Below are 19537 nucleotides of genomic sequence, written 5' to 3'. Positions count from 1 at the left end.
AACTCCATAAATAATATTCAATAAATTTTACGACCTCAGATTTTGGTTCCGAAACCATTGTTTCGATTTAGCTAAAACCATGTTGTTACATCTACTAACCATTTTTACAACTTTTATAAATAAGTCCTTTTTATGCATTTTCACTAAAAATCACTTCGTAAAAGTTGTTTATCACACCTTAAACATACAATATCGTCCATCAAACATCAAAACACATGCATGTCACACATGGGTAAATTTTTAAACATGAACTCTACTTCAAAATAATGGTAGAAATAGGTAAATCCGGTTACGAGGACTTCAAAAATGTAAAGAGCATTAAAAACTGGGCTAGGATGTACTTACAATCAAGCTTGAAAGATGAAAAAACCCTAGATATGAGGAGCTTGAAAATTTCGGCCAAGGTTGAAGAAGATGGAAAAAATTTTGGCTTTATTTTCCCTTTTTATTCTTTTATTTACCAAATGACCAAAATGCCCTTAATGCATAACTTTAAAATTTTTCTTATTCATGTCCATTTTTTACCACTAACTTATCCAATGGACTAATTACCAACTAAGGACCTCTAATTTAAAATCTCATAGCATTTGAACACCTTTAACAAGTAGAACTCAACTTTTGCACTTTTTACGATTTAGTCCTTTTGACTAAATTGAGTGCCCAAACGTCAAAATTTTCGAACGAGATTTTCAAAAAATAGTTCTATAAAATAATAGACCATAAAAATATAATAAAATTAAGCTAACATTGTTGCAAACAAGAACAAAGAACACATAGCAAACATTTTTAGATTAAATTAAAGAAAAGAGAGATTAAACCCAAATCAGAGTGGTTGTCACCCAAGACTTTGACCAACGAGGCTCCTTCACTCCTTCGCTTTGCTCCTTTTCTGATGGCTCTCCAAGGTGGCCAACCAATGGCTCTTTAAGAGGCTTAATTGCTAAAATCTCTATGAAGAGATGATGCTCAGCGTGGAGAATGGAAAATGCTAAAGAGAATTGAGAGAGAAGAGAGAATGATGAGGGATGAGGGATGATTAGGAATGGTGAAATGAAGTCTTATTTATAGGTGAAGAGAGGAGAGTAGTTTACTAAAAATAAAGAGGTTTAGTCTCTTCAAGCTTTTCCAATGAGTGGTCCGCTATGCTTAGTGGATTTTGAGTTGAATTTTACTTGATTTTTAAGCAATTTAAATGCCATAACAACTCAGGACTGAGATTCAGTCAAACGTAAATCTTCGGGCAAATCTCTAATTTCTTCAACATTTTAAGGACCTTTTGTAATTAAACCAAAAATTGGTTTAAGTAGACAGCCATGTGTAACCGAAGTTGGGTTGATTTGGTCTTCAATTTGGAAGGTTTTTGTAATCCAACAAAGCTATCAGACCTGTCCAAAATAAATCAATAAAGTAAAAGTCCAAAGAATAAAATAATTAATTAATTAAAACACAAATTATTAATGATATATTTTAAAATGAATTATTAAACATAATTTTATATTTAATTATTTAATTTAATCATGCATGGCCCACTTTATGTCTTAAAAATATAATATGTTCAAATAAATATAAAATAAGCCACTTTATGCATGAAATCTATATAATAAAGCATAAAATAACATTTTAATAATTTCTATGTCCTAATTTCATATTTTCACATATTTCATTAATTTATTAAACAATTACTTAGTTTTAACAATGAATTTAAATAAAAGGTGATAAATTACATAGGGAAAATCCTATATATTTTTAGTTTACAATAAGTCTACGGATTCAATCTGTCCTCCATGCCTGAGTTCAATATTATTAACTTCAACCATGCTATCACAATCATCTAAGAATTCATCATCAGATGTCATTACAAACTCCTTAAAAAGTATTATGCTTTGGTCATTGAATTTTTCCTCAATTAGATCATCTAGCACATCGTTGGTATGGCATTCTTCTTTATCCTTGCATTGAATAAATTCGAAAACATTGAAGGTAACGTGTTCATCATTAAGTTGCATGGTCAGTTCACCTTTGTAAACATCAATAAGAGTTCATGCAGTGGCTAAAAATGGTCGTCCCAAGATTATGGGAACCTTATTGTCTACCTCGCAGTCAAGTATGATAAAATCAACCGGAAAAATAAATTTATCCACATGAACTAAGATGTCTTTGATTTTCCCTTCAAGTTGAGCCAAGGATCAATCTGCTAGGTGCAATGTCACCGCAGTAGGTTTTATGTGACTAATTCCCAACTTTCTAAAAGTAGATAGTGGCATTAGGTTGATGCTAGCTCCCAAGTCGCATAAAGCCTTGCCCAAATAATGGTTTTCAATTGAACATGGGATAGTAAAACTCTCAGGATCTTTCATTTTGGGGGCTAACTTATTTGTCAAAATAGCACTACAGCCTTCTGTGAGTGCAATAGTTTCAATATCACTAAGCCTCTTCTTCTTGGACAAGAGCTCCTTCATAAATTTCCCATAATTCAGAATTTTCACAAAAGCGTCTACTAAAGGAATATTGACCTAAAGTTGCTTCAATGTGTTCAGGAACTGTTGGTACTGCTTATCCTGCTCATTTTCTCTGAATATTTGTGGACAAGGAAAAGGTGGAGATACATCTGATTGCGCCAACATCTTTGATTGTGTCGACAGTTTCGAGGGTCAGACATTTGGCTTATTAGTGACAATTTGGCGAAATTCTTTATCTGGTACATTGACAAGCTCTTCAGATTCAACTTTCTCACCAGGTATCACTTCACCAGTATCTTGAGGTGCTACAGTAGAGTTTGTAGTCGGCTTACCAGTTCATCTACCACTCTTAAGAGTGATAACCTTGTATTGTTCTTTCCCTCTTGGACTGGGATTTTCATGTCACTAGGTAGTGTGCCCGGTGGTCGAGTATTCAGACTCGAAGCAAGTTGTCCTAATTATACCTCTAATTCCAAAATAGAAGATGAATTCCCTTACACAATAGCTTCTGTGCGAGTAATATGCTCTCGCATTAAAGCCTCAAGAGTTGCTAACAGGTTAGAAGGAGAAACATGCATATACCGTTGTTGTCGATGTCCTTGAACATGCTAATTTGGCATTCAAGAGTGTTATGGCTACATCTGATTTTGGTGTGGATGCATCTGACTTTCTTATGGATGCATCTGAGTGTACTGATTGTAGTTCTGCTGTTGTTGATTGTAATTCCCTTGTCTTGGATTACAATTATCTTGAGCAGACATATTCCCATATCAGAATGTAGCAGCATTTTGTCCAGTAACCTGAGTGTCTCAAGATTGTTGATTGCATGCAGAATTATTATAAGATTTGCCATAAGAATTTTTGCGGATGTTACTGACATAAAAGGAATTTCCTGCATGTTGTGGACAATATTCATAGCTATGGTTGCCACTGTAAATCTCGCAACAAAAGGTAGGAACATCAACTTCTTGAGCGACTTGTATAGGTGCAATGTCACTAGTCCCTTACATATTTTTTTATCATATTTGCAAGAGAAGAAACTTGAGCACTAATTGCAGATATTGTGCTAATTCAATAATTCCCGAAGTAGCTTTTGCTTGTGTAGCTCTAGAGATAGGATATTGATTATCATTCTGAGTAATTCTCTCAAGAATTCCAACAGCATCATTATAAGTACAACCCAGTAAATGAGCATTGGTTGATGCGTTAAAAAGATTCCTCGTGTGTGAATTCAGCCCATTATAGAAATTTTCAATTTGTTATTCCTATTGAATGCGTGCATGGGGTAACGTCAAAGCAAAGATTTATAAAATTCCCATGTAGTGTGAAGATTCTCATAATCCAACTGATGATAAGCTGTAATATCATTTTGGAGACAAGCATTCATTGTCGATGGGTTAAAGCACAAAACAAATAGTGTTGCTAGTGCATTCCAAGAAGTAATTGATCTAGTAGGTAGCCCAAGCAACCAAGTACCCCAACAAGGAATAAGAAAATAATTGCATCTTCAAAGCATCATCAGGAAACCTTGTTGACAAAAAGAAGCACAAATTAATCAAAAACATTTAAGATGTTCTCATGCATCTTCATGTGGTAGTCTAGCATATTGCCCATTAGAATTCAACATTTGAAACATTACTGGATGAGTTCCAAATTCCTAGCTTGGATTGCTGGCCTAACAACTCCTAGTTGTAAGTCAGCCAAGATAGGTACTACAAAGTTTCGTATAGTCCGGTTTTATATCTGAGCATCCTGCAGCAACAGTGGGTCATTAGCATTTTGGTGCTACACCTGGGGTATGGCTTTATTATTTCTTGGTAAATCCATATTTCTTTGTTAACGGTTCTTTCAATTTCTGGATCAAAATTAGCAATAAACTCTAAATTGCTTCGGGTCATCAAACACCTAAAATAAAATATGAAAATAGCGACAAAAAGAAAACACGATAGTGACAACTAATGTAACACCCCGAATTTGGGCTTAGAAGAAATGGGCTTCAGATATCAGAGGAATTGGAATTTAGTTGTGCAAGTAAAAGACACAATTATGTATTTACTTTAGTGGTTAAGTGATTAGGAGTGTTTGGGAGTGTTGGAGAAGTCCTGGGTTCAAACCTGGGCTTTAGCAAAATTTTTGGTTTTAAGTGAATAAAACCCTGGATGCATGGATGAAGGCCTTTTAAATTATTGTGTTAAATAAATGACACAAGGAAGTGTGTGGTCTAGTGGTTGTGCCGTCATTAAGGTTGCAAAGGAGCCTGGGTTCAAGTTTTGGCTCTTGCAATTTATTTTAGTTTTTATCTTAAGTGAATCTGGACGCTAGTACATATGTCTTATAGTTTATTGAGGACAAAATATGATATAAGAGGAGCCTGTGGTGTTGTGGCAAGGTGGCGTGTAAAAGAACCTTAAGGTCTGAGGTTCGAGTGTGGCACAACACAAATAAGGTATTTATTTTGTAATTGGGTTTGGCCAGTGGTTGAATTGTAGTGAAATTCTGATGGAGGAGGTTGTTGAGGAGAGAATTGAGGAGTGATCTTGGAAGTAGATCATGGAGAGATAAGGGGAGGATTATGTGGAGAAAATCGTGGAGTTTGATTTGGGGAGGAGTTGGCCAAATTTGGGGGTCTGTGGTGCTTATTCGGTCATTGACTTAGTGCCAAATTGATCAGGAACTTTGGGGGTTTCGATAGTTGTTTCCTTTGCATTCGTTTTGCTTGTGTTGACTTGGCCGGATATTGCATTTTAGGGATCTTTCTCTGTTACATTTTGGTGTTAGCTGAATGTGTCTTTACCATTAGAGTTCCTTTTGCTTTACTATGTTCTTTTGCCGAAAGTGTTATGTACCAGGCCTCTTCTTGACTCTTCTTATCTTCCATATTCCTCTCTCTACCGGAATTGTTGTGTCTTTTATATTACCACTCTCACCATTCCTCAACAGTGGCTGAACAGTCTCTCTTGGATCATCTTTGTTTCCGATTCTTTTTCCTTTTCTTAAGGAAATAACCGAATATAGTTTCCTTTTCTCCCTAACATTTCTTTCTTTCTTTCAATCTTTTTTGAGCCGACCGTCCCCCCTTTCCCTCTTATTTTTTTTTCAGTTTCTTTTCCTCTATTCAGTGTTTGGTTGATCGTTCGATGCACTATGGCATGGTGGTTTGATTTTGCTGAAGATTTAACAATCAGTATGTGGTTGCAAAGTTTCTTCTTTATTTCTCTGACAATTCTGTATGCAATCTATTTGTCTCATTCTATCTTTTTCGAAAGTCGAATGCTTCTTAATATTATTGATCATGATTTTTTTTATTCCCTCCCCGCAAGGTGGGGTGTGCTGGGGAAAGAAGTCCTAAGGAGTGGAAAAGGGCAAAGATTATGCAAGTTATCAAACTCTGTTGCTCATTAATCGTATAAGGTAAGATCGCTACCTTATTCTTACTTTGGGCTGTATATTCTTGTGGTTGGTAAGCTAATGTCTGTAGACTGAGGCCACATATTTGATCACTATATGGGTTAATAAGATCTGTTTTAATACAGATATTCGACATTCGCATGTGATCAACCTTGACCGGAGGTCTTAAGAGATTAAAGTCATTTGCTAATCAAGGTTGGGACTTGGAGATTTTTACCGCGTGATTCCGCAAACAGGTGTGTAACTGTACACCGTAAACAATTACTATCAAAAGCCCAAAAAGGTGTGTAATCACACCCCTGTTGAACTACGAATCGGCAAAAGCCAAAAAGCTGAAAAGCCAAAATACTGCGTTTAATGCCACACGAGCGTGCGATCGTACGTGTGGTGTTTCGAGCCTACAAATCTTAGGCGTAGGACTGTAGAGGCCATTATCGGCCTCGATAGGCCGAACTGGGCTATATGGGCCCATTGGGCCCGTGGGCCCGTGTGGGTAAATTTCGTTGTTAAGAGGGAAGTAGATGGAATTTTCATGTCACGCACATGACTTTGGTTATTTTGGGCCTCGATGGGCCGAAATAGGCTGTGTGGGCCCAATGGGCTCGTAAGTTCCACATGGATAAAATCAGTGGTAAGTGACTATTAATGAACTAGGCTGTGGTGTACACATAGCCGTATCTAAATTTGGGATAGATGGACCACACGAGCGTACCACTTGGGTTGAATATTGGGCCTTAGGCCCATTTGCACCGTTATGTCTGTTAAAATTACTTAAGTCACTCGAGGCGACGATGGACTTTTGGTTGGGTCATTAAGACCCTGATTTGTAAAATGATCGTAATGCCCCTATAGGGTAAAATGATCGTAATGCCCTTGTAGGTAAAATGATCGTAATGCCCCTATAGGGTAAAATGACCGTAATGCCCCTGTAGGGTAAAATGACTGTGATACCCCTGTAGGGTAAAATGACCTTAATACCCCTGTATGGTAAAATGAGGATTATGCCCTTATGTTTCATATGATTGATGTGCTTATGATTTACATATATGATTGTACTGAGTATGACTTTACATACACGTAATGTTTATGACATGACATACTGCATGGGGTTGGGATTTTGATATGGAGGAAGTACTGTACTGGTGACTATGTCACATTCACTGTTACTGGTGGCTATGCCACAATTGCTGATACTGGTGGCTTGCCACATTTACATATATCAGTGTGCTAGTTGGGTGGGTCGATTTATATCTCCATATGGTGTGTTGGTTGGTACGAGTGGTGTGTTGGCTGGATTTGGGTGGGATGCATAATTGCATTACATTATTCTGATACTATATTAGGCTTAGGCCCACACTGTTACTGTATAAGGCTAAGGCCAGACTGTTACTGCATGTTATTTACTGTCTGATTGATAAGGGATTACACACTGAGTTTTCGTAAACTCACCCTTTCTTTTAACTGCGCAGGTAATCCTCAGCCTTAGATGATTTGGTGCTACGAGGGACTCGGAGGTGGCCATACGATTACTGATGTTCTACTTTTGACTTTATTTATTTAGATTTTGTTTGGGTTTTAATTTATGTAATAAGGCCATTTGTGGTTTCAACTTTTATTTGGGTTTTGATTTCTTACCCTAAACTGCTAGACTAGGAAAAGATGAGTTTTCAAAATAATAACTATTTTCAAGGAAAACACGCATTTTAAACTTCAAAGTTTTTAAAAGCTTCTGTGATTTTATTCAGTTTAAGGAATCAACGGTGATAAATATGGCAATTGTTTTGACAAATAGATTTCAATTAGTAACAACTTAATTTTCCAAATTTTCTCAAGCAATAAAGACTAAAAGGGTTTTAACTTGAGTTCAGTTTCTTAACTACAAGTCTTATTTCCGAAAAGCACTTCGATGTGACATGCCGAATTCAGCCGTAACGTCCAAGCCAGGTTTGGGGTGTTACAACTAAATATTATATAATAAAAAACGTGAAAAAACAAAATTAAATATAAAAAATGCCATCCCCGGCAATAGCGCCAAGACTTGATAGATTGTTTAATGTCACTAAAATAATGTGCAAGTGTACACTATCAATGTAAGTATAGCCAATAGATAAGACTGTGTCAGATATGGATCCCACAAGGTGGTCGTCTTTTGTCTATCAATGTTAGTGTAATAAATAGATAGAAACTGGATAAATTGTGAGAGTAGTTGTCAAAGCAATAACTTGAAAACAATAAGATAAAATATGATAATGATAAACTGAGATCCCCAACGTGAATATTAAACAGAATATTAAGTGCTCACAAGGTATAAAACGATAGCTGATTGTCAAGGCATTAAATTGCAATGAATATCTTACCAAGCTTAACTTCTATATTTAATCTAAGACTTAAACTGGGCATTAACCACACCTTCCAATGATGGCAATGGAACACTATTAAGAACAAGTGGATTAAGTTCCTCTAATCCTTAAGCAACTTCCATTGTCATGCTTATTAGCTTGAACTTCCGCTGCACTTTCCAGTGTCAGTGACTGCAATAGCACTTTCATGCTAAAAACATTCAAACCCAAAGATTAAATAGTAGAAGCAAGATTAAATAAAATAACATTTAACCAAGAAATCATGTGTGATTTCGTAAAAACATGAAGTAGAAAGTAATCACCATCATTTAGAAAAGAAATATAAAAGAAACAAGTGGAGAATACTATTCCTAGACAATCTCAACTTGAATCTCTACATTCCCTCTTGTGTTACACTCAGGGCTCCTTGTCAGGAGCTGATCTGGATCCCTTTCATGTCGGTTCACCCATAAGACACTTAAGCTGTCATAGCCGAAAAGATTCAAAAGATAGGTTAAAGAAGATAGAACCCCCAAAAAGCCTCCCCCTTTTTTCCCTTTTCATGTGAATATTTTATATTCTTCCAAATAGCACAAGTTTCCTTTCATCAGAATCATGCTACCTCTGTATGTACAAGTTGGTTATTCCAGACTGGACAGATCACACATTTTTGTTCTTATCCGAATAGCTGTCAGGTGCGATGACAATTTTGGGTGCATTCTAGAAATTGTAACACCCCAAACCCAGCCTGGACGTTATGGCTGAATTTGGTGATGTCACATTGAAGTGTTTTTCGTAAAGCGTAATATCGTTTGAAAAACCCAATCTTTATTAAGCCTCTTTGTGTAATCTAAAAGATGATTTTAAAACTCGTGTTGCTATCATAGTTTTTACTTTAAAACGTTATTAATTTCAAAATTCCATTTGTAGCGGAAGCTTTTTAAATCAGCTGCATACTAGCGTTTACTTGTAAAACGTTGTTTTCTTGTAGTAGCTTTTAAAACTGTTTACGTATTCGTGGTACTTTTGAAAACATTTTTCTTTTTGAAAACCCGCATGTTTTTCCTACTACTAGCAGTATTAAAGTAGATCAAATATAAATTCCCAAATTAAAAATAAAATCCAGAAAGGCCTTAATACATAAGAATACCCAAATTAAACTACTTATAATTTAAAAATCAAGAATGGAAGCGTGCGCGGTTATGTGGCCACCTTTGAGTCCCTCACAGCACCAATCCGCCTAAAGTTACCTGTGCAGATAAGTACAATGGTGAGTTTATGAAAACTTAGTGTGTAATCCCTTATTAAACAAACAGTTAGAGTTAACACAATTTAGGCCTAAGCCCTTCCAGTTTCGGTTAGGGCCTTAGCCCATTTCAGAATCAAAAACAGTGTGGGCCTGAGCCTATTTCAGAAATAGTATCAGTGGGGCCTAAGCCCATTACAGAATTAGTACAGTATGCAATCAGAAAATCCTACCCAATCCAGCCTCTACACACCATCTCTGTACCAAACCTAGACACTATGTGGGCATAAAATCGACCCACCCATCCCTACACACCAAGTAGCACTGGTTGTGACACTAAAATAGTATATGCAGTAGAGCTGCCAATAATAGGCTTATAGCCTTTCAGTACACTTCCTCCAATATCATATATCCCACCCCATGCAATGCAACATAATATAAATGTATATACAATAAAAATGGCATGCTCAAACAGTCACACATCGCATAGGGGTATATCAGTCATTTACAAAAAAAAATAAAGGTTTAGGTACACTTACCAGCCCACCAGTAGGTCCAAAGTCATTTTGGATGACCCATGCACTTTAACAGTCAATCGGTGATAATGGGCCCACAGCCCATATTGCGGGCCCATATGGGCCCACACACTTGTATGGCCCACATAGCCCAAAAATGGCCTTAGTCGTGTGAATTACACAGCCTGGCCCAATAATCTCCACGCGCCCGTGTTGTTTACCTGTTTGGGGCCTACACGGCCCATTTCAGCCCAACGTGGCCCAAAACAACCTAAACCCATGAACTCGCTCATGGTGGCCACTTCTGTCAAACGCCCACATTTTATGCATTCGAACCACCACACGAGTGGGCGCACGCTCGTGTACCGTCAATAGACATGTTTTCCAGCTTTTGCCGATTAACAATTATCGTAGTGTGATTACACACCTGATTGCGAAGAGTGCTAAAAACTCCACAAGTGCCACAACCTACATTCACACATGACAAACCGTCAATCTTTTAAACACTAGGGGTAAACACCCTCTGAAGAACACTTAATCCCAACATAGTGATTATTACCTGACTTGATTGACAAAAGCGTTTCATCCCACTAATCCCACTGACTAAGATTAACTTCAAGATCCTTGGCCAAGATCTGCATTGAAACCTAATCTGTTAACTAGAACCCTAAACGTAAACAACTTGAACCCAGTACACAACTTATCGAGATGAAGAACTAAAAGTGAAGGGTAGCAAAAATTGGCATACACAAAGTACACCATAAAATGAGGCACAAGATGGCCTCAATCACCCCTAACAGCAACCGGTAGAGAATAGCAAATGTTAGACGGGAAAGCTATTGACAAAGAACAAAGAGAACAAGCAACTGCACTTACACCCACAATGGAATGTTCAGCTAACCCCATAAAATGAAAAGAGAAGAAAGTCGAGAGCAAGAAGTAAAGAAAAGAGAAGTCAATAGCACTTACCCAAAAAATTGAAACTAGAGAGAGATGGAGAGAATGATAAGGTATTTGGCCTAAGAACAAGGTGAAAGGAAAATAAATATTGAGAGGAAGAAGGAAGAGAGAATCGGCCAAAGTATACTAAACAAAATAGGGAAGTAATAATCTCAAGAAAATTGGGAGGAGGGGACAGAAGGCATTCGGCCAAAAGGGGTAGGAGAAAGAACGATGAAAAGAAAGGCAAGGGACCTCCAAACGCTAACCCGAAATGAACCAAAACACGACCAATAACCCTTGTACTGATGGTCTTCAACAATCAGAGAAGAATAAGAATAAAAATAAAAGAAGTGACAAAAACAAATCAAAGAGCAAAACACCTAAACCAATCCCAAAACTCCCTAAAACCGAACTCACAAGTGCCTACATTCCCCATTCGGCTCCAACACTCTCTCTACTTCCCATTCCCTTGATTTTCTTCTAAATTCCCTCCTGTCCACCGATTTGAACAATCCAAATCCCCCATAATCCTCTCCTCAGATTCGGCTAACAATAAATCTGTTCAAACTTTTGGTGTTTCGGTCAAACACAACCTCCTCTCTTGGCCCTGAGTAAAAAAAATGTGATCCCCAATTGCACCAGCAGGGATTCGAACCTCAGACCCCTTGCACACTCCACATGCCACTTACCACTAGACTAGCAGGCTTTTTATGACAAGAAAGAACCATATTTATTTAAGAAGCCTACTGACTAGAGACAAGGTCTTTTTTCCATTTAAAACAAAATTTTGTAAAAGCCAAGGCTTGAACTCAGAATTTCTCAGACTCTTCCCAGGACACTTAACCACTGAAGCAAACATGCATTTACGTCACTTTCTTGCACAACTAAATATTTATGTGCAGTCTCCTAACTGCACCTACTCAAGACTTAAAACTTCCAGGCCCAAAATTCGGGGCGTTACAAAAATACTCATGCAACAACATCAGTACCAAAACATGAAAAAATTAAAGGTAAATAGGCTAAGATCCACTGAGTTATAAAATGCAATTTACTGAACTGAAGCTAAAATATGTGCTAAAGATTTCTAAATGGGGACAAATTAACTAATAAGTAGGGAGAAAACATATGTTCTTTCTAATACTATCAATGGTGTTCTTCTATTATGGCTGACATGTTTCACTGTATTTGGTATTTATGTCTGTTTAAATAATTGTTCAACTCACACTAAGCTTTCATAAGCTCACCCCTATAGTTTTTAACTTTTTAGGTAAACATCGGAAACGAGGACCGAACCCGACATATAGAGAATCACCTTGGACCCCGTACTATTTTTAATAAGTATTATTATTGGTTTGTTTTGTGATTTTTAATTATTTCTGGTTTGTGGCTTGGTAACTTTTCATTTGGGAATTTTTGCATGCATAGATTACTTAAGCATCATAACCGGAAAATGCATGATATCTGGCTTAAGTAAAATTTGACATTGCTCCCTAATTTCTGTTGCAATGCAAAGAAACAAATTTTTAGAAAACAAATCGATAAGGCAACTAGATTTCCAGAATGGCATGAATAATGGTTTTTCCGCTGCATTAGTTAACATCAAGTTTTTACAAAGTAAAGCGATAAACAAATGATTTTTTCTAAAACAATATTGTTAATAATAAAATGAATATTAAGTACAAATGACTTAAAAATTAAAGTTTTTTTTTTCTAAATCAAAAGTACAACTACGATTTTTCTCTAAAATGAGTTTATTTCAGTTGCAAATGTAGCCTTCTCAATCTAGCCATAACATCTAGGCCGGTTTAGGAGATTACACCTTGGGCTCTATACAAATGAGAAAACTTGTATTTTCACTAAACCTAAAAAAGCAACAATCCAAGTTAGAACTAATTTAATAAAAGGGAAACAAGTAAGAAAGATCAAGCAAATTCAAATGAAAAATTAAGGTTTTTGAGAGCCCAAGCCGATTTGGAAGAGAATATATGCTGTTGATGAATTTGGAGCAATTCAAGGCTGCAATGAGGGGATAGTAATCGGTTAGAACAAATTTTAAAGAATAACGATTAAAAATCAAATGAAATCTAAAGAAAAGATTATAATAAAATACTCTTTGAGTTTTCTATTCAAGAATTTCTCTCAGGTTTCTTTTAGAAGAAGTTTTAACAACCTTTTAGACTGTGTTTCATGTTGAGTTAAACTTTGAGTTTCATATCGTTCGTTAAGAGCCCTAAGTCAAAGCACCGACTTGGACAAACTTTTTATCCTATATCGCACCTGTCCCATCACAAACAACCATGTTAGATTTAATATCTATAGATCAACAAATAAAATCACTTGATTATGGTAGAAAAAGAACAAGTAAACCGTAAAAAAAAAAAAAGGATCTTCAAATGGTCCAAGTTGATCCACAAAGATGACTTGTTCTTAATTAATTCCAAATGAATCAAGGCTTCCAAGAAGGGAAACTATTTTATTAAAAACAAATCCAAATAATTGATAAGGACACCTTCAGAACGGAATTGTAACAGCCAGGTACTAAATCGAAACAGTGGTTTTAGAACCACAAACCTGAGGTCAGAAAATTATTTTAATATTATTTTATGTGTTTAAAACATATGAATATATATGTGTGAAAATTTCATGAGCTAATTTTATAGTTTAATAGCTCAATTTGATAAAAGGATTAAATCGCGTAAAATGCAAAAGTGGCATTCTATAAGTTAAAAGTGTTTATTTGTTATGGTTTATTAAATGAATGGTCCTTATGTTGATATTAAACCATTGATAGTGTAGATGGACATAGATGGCCTTGAATTATATGTTTTATTAATGTTTAAACAAAGGTTAATTAAGTAATTTGTGAATTAATGTATAATAAATTAAAACAAAACATAATGGTGGCCATTTATAGTCTTTTTAGATCAAAAATTGAAGAAGGAAGAAACCAACTTCATGTTTTTAGGGTTCGGCCATTGTTAAGCTTGATTAAGATACAGTTTTGATCCTTTTTTGATGATTTCTACATTTTTGTGATCGTTGCTTTGAGTACTTGAAACACTCCTTACCCGAGGCCGTCGAAGGAGTCGAGCACGAGGCGTTGCCGGACTTAGCTTACTAATTCGGGGCATAAAAATTTTCTTTTAAAATTAATTTATTTTCATTCATTCAATATGTCCCTAAAATGGGTCCTCGAGACCCTAAAACATGAAATTGAAATGGTTCAGGAACAAACCGGAATCAACAAAAATTTTCCGATCACTTAAACAAATCAAAACAAATTATTTCATCTTAAATAAATAAATTGTCCATCTGTGTCATAGTCACTAAATAAATCATAACTTGAGATACAAAACTCAAAATTAAAATCCATAAATTTTATCTAAAACTAGAATCATATATCTTCTTAATAAATTTTTTTTAGAATTTTTTTGGTCTAGCCAATTAGTACAGTTTATTAGTTAAAGTTTCCCTTGTTTTAGTGTTCAGCTATTCTGACCTCTATTCACTACGAATTAATTTTCTCCCTATAAAGAATTCAAATAACCATTTTGTTTATTTGTATTAAAAGTATACTCAATAAGGAATCTATAAATATAATGTATAACTCCTAATTATTTTTGTACAATTTTAGTGAATTTCTAAATTCAAAATAGGGATTAAATCACTCTTACCCTATTTCACCAAAATTTAAATATCTCATAAAATACAACTCCTTTATTTACTATATTTCTTTCATAAGAAAATAGACTGAATAAGATTTAATTTTATATCTCATTCACTATCTAAATCCATTTCTACTATTTTTAGTGATTTTGAAATTCACATCATTACTGTTGTCAGATACTATTTTAAAGCTAATTTCACCTTTTTCATGATTTCCATGGAATAACTAGCATTTAGGCATACATAACACCAAACATGTCCTTGATTAGCCATTCCAATAGCTAATCATTATCAAGCATTTACATACCATTCATTAGGCATATCATAAGATCATACACACAAAATGGCTACGATGTTATACATGCCATACTCAAAATGAAACGTCTAGTTATACCAAAATAATCCTTGTGCTAGTGTGCCCGGCCCTCCGACGTACTTTACTATCCCTGAGTTAGCTTGAAAAAACTATAAAAAGAAGAAAAATAATGGGGGTAAGCATTAAGCTTAGTAAGTTTGCATGCAAATAAATAACAACATTCATAAGAATTATCTTACTACTTAGTATGATACTACTTAATGCAACTTTCACTAATTGTCATAGACATATTTTAAACTTCTTCACTTACTCGCTTACTTAAATACTTACTTACTTAATCAAATTTATGAATACATTTTACTTACCTTTTTCCTTATCAAGCATACATGAACATTATATACTTACCTTTGCTCTTCAAGCATGAACTTGTCTTACCTTTTTAGTATAACTCGTCTTACCTTACCTTACCTTAATATTCTCTTTAAATTTTCCCGTTGAACCACTTGGAATACTAAGGATACATGGGTACCTTACCATTGCTATGACCTTTCGGTCTGACGTGGTATCCTTTTGAAACTTACCATTGCCATGTCTTGACATGGTCTTACATGGTATCCTTTCCTTATGAACTCACCAATGCCATGTCTTGACATGGTCTTACATGGGACCTTTTCCTTATAGTAACTTATCAATTCCATGTCTTGACATTGTCTTACAAGGTATCCTTTCCTTAGAAACCTTACCAATTTCCATGCCTTGGCATGGTCTTACATGGTATCCTTAAACCCTAATGTCATGACATTTGTATCCTACACATTCCTAAAGTTCAACCGGGACTTTCTGAAATTACTTCTTCGTTAATTCATGCTTGAGTCTTCTTTGAATAATTTCATAAGATAAATATACACATGCTGGAAATTAACAACATTAACATAAAATAATAGAATATTGCATTTATTTACCGCAAACTTACCTCGAAACAAAATACGATCAACTATATCGATTTAGTCCACTATCTTTTTCTTTCCCCAGTCTAACTCCAGATTTCGTTATTCTTGATCTATAATAAAAAATTTAGCTTATTTAATACTCATATTTATTAAAACAGGCATTGACTCAAACTTTGGAAAAATTATACTTTTGCCCTTAAATTTTACATATTTACACTTTTACCCCAAGGATCGAAAATTAAACTTCATCCTATTTTCTTATGTTTTATGACATGCGAATCATTTTTTCCTTCTATGGAAACATCAAATTCGCACTCTAACATGTACTTATGAACATTAGGTATTTTTTTCGATTGTGTCGTTTTACTCGTTTTCACGTAAAATCGCTTAGCAAAATTTGTTTAACTCAATTTCAAGCTTCATATTCTATCATAAAAAATCAAAATAAACACATTTCACCTATGGGTATTTTTTCAAATATAAACCCTAGGTTAAATTATTGCTAGAATAAGCTTAATCAAGTTACTAGGACTCCAAAAACATAAAGAACATTAAAAACGGGGGCTTAGAATCACTTACTATGGAGCTTGGAAGCTTGAAACAAACCCTAGCTATGGAGAACCCTTGACATTCGGCCTAAGGAAGAAGATGAGCGCATTTTTGCCATCTTTTTCCCTTTTTAATTCTTTTATTTGACACTTTACTAAAATGCCCTTTATTAAAATTTTTAGTTATTTCTACCTATGTATATCCATTTTTGTCCGTGAAAATATAATGGTCTAATTACCATTTAAGGACCTCTACTTCAATTATGCAGTTCAATTTAATCCCTTAGCATTTAGAACTCATATTTATCAACTTTTGCAATTAATCCCTAATATGCAAATCGGACATACAGTCACTGAAATTTCTTATCGGTATTCTAACACATGCATCCAGTCACTCGGTGAATCATACAATTAATCGCAATAAACTTTTGTATCTCAAATTCGTGGTTTTGCAACCACTATTCCGTTTAGGCCCTATTTCGGGATGTTACATTTCTCCCCCCTTAAGGGATTTTCGTCCCCGAAAATCTTACCTGTGAAGAGATTTGGGTACTGTTTTCTCATAGCCTCTTCGGGCTCCCTTGTAGCCTCGTCTACCCCATGTCTATTCCATAATACTTTCACAAGTGCAATACTTTTGTTCCTTAATTGCTTTACCTCTCGAGCTAGAATATTTACCGGTTCTTCTCCATAAGTCATGTCTGGCTGAATCTCAACCTCTGTCTAAGAAATCAGATGTGACGAATCTAAACGATAACGAAATGCATAGACACATGAAATACATCATGAACTTCTCTAACTCAATCGGAAAAGCTAACTGATATGCTAATGGTCCGACTCTCTCAATCACTTCAAACGGTCCAATAAAACATAGACTTAGTTTGCCTTTCTTGCCAAATCTTAGAACTTTCTTCTACGGGGATACTTTTAAAAACACTTTGTCACCAACTTGATACTCAATCTCTTTTCTCTTCAAATCTGCATATGACTTCTTTCTATTTGAAGCTTCTTTCAAGCAATCTCTAATGACTTTTACTTTCTCTTCTGTTTCTTTAACTAGATCAACCCCGTAAATCTGATTTTCCTTAAGCTTTGTCCAATACAAAGGTGTGCGACATTTACGTCCCAACTGCCTTGAAATTCCAGTACAAAGCATCTAAGCATATCTCACAGTACCTGAATAACTCTCTCTGACAAATAGTCGGTCTGAGGATGGAAAGCTGTACTAAAACTCAACTTTGTGCCCAAAGCTTCCTGTAACTTCTTCCAAAACCGTGAAGTAAATCTCAGATCTCTATCTGAAATGATCGATAATGGTACCTCGTGTAGTCTGACTATCTCTGAAATATACAACTCAGCCAACTTGACAAGTGAATAATCCATACAAACTGGGATAAAATGAGCCGACTTATTAACTTATCAATCACAACCCATACTGCATCTTTCTTTCTCGTTGTCAACGGCAATCCTGTCACAAAATCCATTGTCACTCGGTCCCATTTCAACTCAGGGACTAGCACAGGCTGCAATAAACTTGAAGGTACATGATGTTCAGCCTTTACCTGCTGACAGATCAAGCATCTAGAAACAAACTCTAAAATGTCCCTTTTCATTCCTACCCACTAGTACATTTTCTTCAAATCATTATACATCTTTATACTACCTGGATGAATAGACAAAGAACTACTATGTGCTTTCTGTAAGATCTTTCAAATAAGCTCATCATTCTTCGATACACATACCCTATCTCTGAACATCAAACAACCGTCAAAATTGATCTAAAAATCTAACTCACACTGAGCTTTTTTGGCTAGCAACTCACTGTCATTTTTCTGAGCTTCACAAATTTCTTTAAGAAACATTGGTTTAGTTCTCAACTCAGCTAAGATAAAACCATCATCTGATAAGGCTAGACTAGTGTTCAAAGCTCTTAATGCAAACAAAGATTTCCTACTCAAAGCATCAGCAACAACGCTTGCCTTACCTGGGTGATAATCGATCACTAGCTCATAATCTTTAATCAACTCTAGTCATTTTCTTTGCCTCAAGTTCAAATCTTTTTGAGTCATCAAATATTTCAAACTTTAGTGATAAGTGAATATTCGACACTTCTCACCGTACAAATGATGTCTCCAGATCTTCAGCGCAAAAACAATGGCAGCTAGCTCTAAATCATGTGTCGGATACTTCTTTTCATGTGGCTTTAGCTGTCTAGAGGCATAAACAATTACCTTTCCTTCCTGCATAAGTACACAACCAAGTCCATTCAAGGACGAATCACTGTAAATGACAAACTCCTTACCTAGTTCTGGTTGTATTAAAACAGGAGCTTCAGTCAACAATGCCTTTAACTTGTCAAAACTCTATTAACACTTCTCAGTCGATTCAAAATTGACATCCTTTCATAGCAATCTTGTTAATAGGGTAGCTATCATGGAAAATCCCTCTACAAATTGTCTATAATATCTGACAAGACCAAGAAAACTTCTAACTTCTGATACATTTCTAAGAGGCTTCCAATCAACAATGGCTGAAATCTTGCTCGGATCAACCCTGATACCTTCACTTGAGACAATATGTCCAAGAAAACCAACTTTTCATAACCAAAACTAACTTTTGTTGAACTTGGCATACAACTGATTATCTCTCAGAATCTATAAAACTGTTCTCAAATGCTCTGCATGCTCAGTCTCATCATGAGAATAAATCAAGATATCATCAATGGACACAACTACAAACTTATCCAAGTACGGCCTAAAAATTTGGTTCATTAAGTCCATGAAAATGGCAAGAGCATTAGTTAAGCCAAATGGCATCACAAGGAACTCATAATGACCATACCTAGTCCAGAAAGTAGTCTTCGGGACATCTGACTCTTTAACTTGCAACTGATAATATCCGGATCTCAAATCTATCTTGGAGAACACAGTGGCTCCCTTCAATTGATCAAACAAATCATCAATTCTAGGCAGTGGTTACTTGTTCTTTATTCTTACCTTGTTAAGCTGCTAATAATCTATGCACAATATCATCGATCCGTCTTTCTTTTTCACAAATAGCATTGGTGCACTCCATGGTGAACTACTAGGTCTTGCAAAGCCTTTATCTGTTAATTCTTACAACTAAGATTTCAATTCTTTCAATTCCA

This window comes from Gossypium arboreum, chromosome 1, assembly GCF_025698485.1.
Source record: "Gossypium arboreum isolate Shixiya-1 chromosome 1, ASM2569848v2, whole genome shotgun sequence".
In the NCBI taxonomy this organism is placed as follows: Eukaryota; Viridiplantae; Streptophyta; class Magnoliopsida; order Malvales; family Malvaceae; genus Gossypium; species Gossypium arboreum.
The sequence above is the reverse complement of the archived record's forward strand: the minus strand, read 5'-3'. Positions refer to the sequence as shown.